Below are 5,295 nucleotides of genomic sequence, written 5' to 3'. Positions count from 1 at the left end.
AAGAGGCTGGTCCCAAGGCTACTTATATATGAAGTGATTTGCATGCACAGAACCCTCCTCTTCTTTCTAAGGTCAAAACTGTTTCAGTAATCTTAGCAACTCTTAGGAAGATTCTCATACATATTTGACACAAATAGATACAATTAGACATATCAACACCATGGATCAGTCTATAAATAATTTCTTAAGGGGAGCAGATTGTGCATGGGAATTTATACAGTATTTTGTGCTTTGCTTTTGGTAATCAGTTGAAACACTGCAAGTAATCATTCCTGATTTTTATAAATTGTAATTTAGAGGCAAGAGACTGAATTGAGGTACCTCCAGCACTGGATTGTATACTCCTGGAAAAGGAACAGGTGCCTAGCAAAAATCTTAAAAATTAAAAAGATGGACATAATCATCAATACAGGTAGAAAGGAAAATGACAATAAGACAAGAAGTAAACTCACAAAAGGTGAGGGTAAAGGCCCTAAAGCAAAGTTATAGGGCTAGTTTAAAGAACACCAGCACTAAAAGAGTAAGTGTGAATGGCCTACAAAAACATGTGGAAAAAAATTAAGGGATCACCAGAAAAAGTGTCTTGAAGTAATACAAAAATATTTTTTTTCATTTATTGTTAAAATAAGAAAAGAAAGAATGCAGACTAAGTGTAAATGCTATGTAAAAAAGAGAAGAGTAGATTTTAATGGTGGTTAATGTATTCCATAGGTCTGATGTTTCTCAATGAGCAGCTGTGGCTATAGTCTCAAAATTAAAGATGGTAAACTGGTACATGTTTGAGATTATGTATTGCTTGAAAAAAAAACCCCATTTTCAGAAAATTGCTTTCCTTCACGTCTGCAGTAAACATAGCAAACCATAAAAAAAAATGGGTCCTAGAAAGACTTCAGAAATTTATTTCTTAACTAGGGGACATTACTTTTGACCCAGCTTCATTACAAAGGACAGAAAAGAAGTCCAGGACTTCTCTCTAGCTGTCATCCGAAGTTACTGCCTCTTTTGGCAGGGTGGCTCTGACTTTGACTGATGGGATCTTAGGGAAAATTTGTGGAATTGCACTTCATGTTTGGCACAAACTTAATTTACAAGTATTTGGCATTCCAAGAATCTGAAAGCTGAGAACCAGAAATTCAGCTGGTGTAGGACACTATTACACTAATGGCCTTTTCAGGTCTGATCTCTTTATAATTAATAACAAAGGGATTTTCTGATTGTTTAAATATATATATGGAGCACCATACAAGTTGTATCCCTCAGAAAAATATAGCTTTTTCACCCTGAACTATTTATTACTCAAAATGGTTTGCTAAATGGCATCCTTGAAAATATAATAGCAATAGCAATACACTTAGATATAAATACCACTTCATGGTGCTTTACAGCCCTCTATAAGCAGTTTACAGAGTCAGTATACTTCCCCCAACAATTTTGGGTCCTCATTTTACCCACCTCAGAAGGATGGAAGGCTGAGTCAACCTTGAGACCAGTGGGATTTGAAATGCCAAATTGCAGGCAGCCGACAGGCAGCAGAAGTAGCCTACACTACCTGCACTCTAACCACTGTGCCACCGAGGCTCAGTTTACATTTTACATAGTAGTTTAAACACACACAAAAAAAAGCATTTTTCTGGTTTTGAAACAGCAACCTGTTAGCCATAGTGCTTTTCAAAATACTGATAGAAAAATAAAGATCTTAGGAGCTCTTAGACAAAAGAAACCATTATACTGTCTCAAGGGCCATTGCAAAGAAGTCATTAGACTTCTAACTTTATCTTGTAAGGAAGTGATCCAGCTAAAACAAAGAATGTTCATGGTGACCTTGATTGGGAAGGGAGTAGAGAATTGATAGAAGGAAATTCTATTTGTAGCTCAGTGTTAAACTTGGGTGTTTTCTTGCAGAGGTTTCATTCAGTATCTAGTTGGATAATGAAATGTCTGCAAGAAAACAACCAAGCTCAGAGACCACAAAGGACCCCACAGATGGAGAATTGTGGGAGGATGGGCTCCAGCATCCGAAAGCTCTGAAGAATAAATATCTAGTCCCAATGACTGAAACAGATTGAATCCTGCAGCATTATCCTGCAAAATGTATGTTTGCCTTCATTCATGTGAATTGTTTCTCTTATATTTGAATACGTGCGAGAGAGACTTGCCACTAGAAGGAAGTTAGGCTTCTTCTGAAGTTCTGAATTCATGACAAGCAGAAAAGATTTGACGTAACTGGGCTAGAGCAACAGGCATGGTGAATAAGCCCATTATTGACAGTGTTGCCCAACCTGGTTTTTACTGGGCTACTGTATAATGCACTTAGCATGGGACTGCCTTGAAGAATATTCAGAAACTTCAACTGGTACAAAATGTATTTATTTGTTAATCAAATGTAGCTGCCCATCTTAGTAGAGGTGATTCCGAGCAGTGTACAATAATAAATGCAGCAGAGCAGAAAGGTACTGGTGCCAGTTGTATGCATGATACCATTGCTTTGCAAGCTGCATTGGCTTTAGATATGCTTCTGGGTCCTGGATGTCACTATTAAAACCCTTCAGGACTTAGGACTGGGTTATTTACAGGACTGTCTCTCCCCAGTTGTTTCTACCCATCCTATCCAATCTGGCAGGCACAGGATGTTGACAGCTAAAATACTGTCAGCTAAGGAGTGTCAGCTGACAGAGCCCAGTGGAATAGTCTTTTCTGCCATGGCACCTGCCTTTTCAAACATAATTCCCCCTGAGGTTAGGTCAGCTTCATCTCTATTGGCCTTTCATAAGGCCTTGAGAACCTGACTCAGTGCACAAGTTGAGGACTCTGGATGTGGGTCAGAGCCTAGTAGATTGATTGATTGATTAGATTGTACCCAGCTGCTATATGTTTTTATTCTTGTTTTACAATGTTTCCTGCATTTTTATTTGTGTTATTGTAAGCCATTTGGGGCCAATAAAAGTGAGATGTGTGGCTAAAATTTACCATAATACATTTATATTCTAACCATTATTTCTCAATCATAGAACGATATTAGAAGACAATTGAAATCTATAGAAAATATGTGTTCAGATGAAGTGTCATCCATGTATCTGACTTTTGAACTCACAATTCTTTCTGGTTGATTACTTTGGCAATGATTTCAAATACACGAGAACAATTTTAGAGATGGAGTCTTCTCTTATTTGGGGAACTGATCTCGGCAAAAGATATCTGAGAAGTTCTATGCCATGGTTGTATAGGTTCAATAAATCTAAGAAGAGAACTATATAGTAAATGCAAAGTATCTGATTATTTGAATAATATTCTCGTATACTTCTTCTAGAACAGTGGTTGCCAACCAGTGGGCCACAAGAAAGTTTTGGTGGGCCATAGAGAAATCTCAGCCCCAGAGCACTCCCCCAAAGCAATTAATCCAGGCTGCGCAGAAACACAAGGCTGCGCTGCCCACGTGGCCCGCGGGAACCCTCCCTGCCCAATCACTCCTTACCTGGCAAACTTGCCTGCTAAATTGCTATTTTTCTTTTTTCCGTCCATCAGCTGTTTTGCTGTGCTGGGAGATTTAGATTAGTTGCGAAGCAGGAAATGGTTGGATTTCTTGCTTTCTAGCTAGTCTTTAGATCTTCGGCTCTGCTTTTAAGCACAGCCGAACCTCCCTTAGGATTATTATTCAGTGCAGACTCACAGCAAGCAAATTTGAGAGACTGAGCTAGCTGATAGCAGATGGATAGATCACTGAATGATTCTGTGAGCAACTCAATCTGCCTGCCTGCTTTGGCTGATTTGGGGTAAAAGTTGTCTTTTTTATATAAAAAATTCAATATTTACATACATGGTGTGTTGTGAGTTAATTTTATGAGTTTGCTTGCAAACAAATTTTATGTGACAGACTAAGCTAGCTGATGGCAGATAGATAGATTTCTGAATGAATCTATGATTCTGTGAGCAACTCAAACTGCCTGCCTGCATTGCCTGATTTTGGGTGAAAGTTGCTCTTTTTTATAAAAAAAATCAATATTTATATAAATATTTATAATATTTACATACAAGCCATGCCCAGCCCGTCACATGACCACCAAGCCACACCCAAAAATTAGGCCACACCCACAGAACTGGTTAGTGGTCCCTGGGATTTAAAATTATGAGTTTGGTGGTCCCTGGAGTCCAAAAGGTTGGCGACCCCTGTTCTAGAAAATGGTTGGGGGAATGTAACTTATACATAAAAAGACAACTGCCAAAAGATGGAATGGGACAATTTGCCAAGGCCAACTCACTGTAGCCAACTTGCTGCAGGACAACTCACTATGGCCAACTTGCTCCAGGATATTCATCTCATCACAGGACAATTCAATAAATACAAAAGTTAAATTAATTTCAACAGAACATGGCAAATAATAATAAAATAAAGTCAATACAGAAATACAAGTTACACTAATTTTGACAAAAATGTGGTCGCCAATAATAAAAGTAACTGAATGAAATGATTAATATAGCATTGAACTGTCCTGCAGTGAGTTGTCATACAGTAAGTTGGCTGTGGCAAGTTGTCCCATGGAGTATTGGCCGCGGCGAGTTGGACATGCCAAGTTGTCCCAGACCCATCCAAAGATAACCCAATATCATAATAACCTCCTATTTTCTCTACAATAATGTCAGTCTTTAGTTTAAACATTCCCCAGAGCCTCCTTTTGATCTCTTGCATATGCAGGTTCTGTCTTCTATCTCTTCATCTTTCTTTCCATCATCAGATTTCATCTCACACATGTTTCCTAATTACATTACACTATTGCTTGTAATGTTTTCATTTTAAAATTTAGGATTGCTCTTAAATCTATTCATGCCTTTTGAATGTAAACTTTAATCTAACTGTCCGATTATACGTATATTCCACAGACAACTCATTCTTAATTAAGCCACAATGTCTCCAGTGTTGCAGCACACCTGTGTTAGTCCTTATAACCAAAAATGGGGAGGAATTTGGTAGCATCTCTTCAGATTAAATCAGAAGCTTTCATGAATTGCAGTTCACTTCATCAAATCCATGGAAGGAATAAACTGATATAAGATTTAAACTGGGATGGGACAGAGTGGAAAGGGAGGAAAAGTTTTGGTGATTATGCAGATTATATGTGAGACATGTTATAAAAAACATTATCAGTTAAGAATGTAATATTTTAAACATGTATTATATTTATTGAGATTTTCTAAGATTGCCTGAAAATTTTGGGTATGTGAGTTCGGCCATCTCTCATTCAATTGTACTGTTAAAGATGTTTGAGGTTTTTTTGGTTCTAAAATAACTGAGATTCGTCA

The sequence above is a fragment of the Pseudonaja textilis genome, chromosome 2, assembly GCF_049901715.1.
Source record: "Pseudonaja textilis isolate UNSWEBS1 chromosome 2, rPseTex1.2, whole genome shotgun sequence".
In the NCBI taxonomy this organism is placed as follows: Eukaryota; Metazoa; Chordata; class Lepidosauria; order Squamata; family Elapidae; genus Pseudonaja; species Pseudonaja textilis.
The sequence above is the reverse complement of the archived record's forward strand: the minus strand, read 5'-3'. Positions refer to the sequence as shown.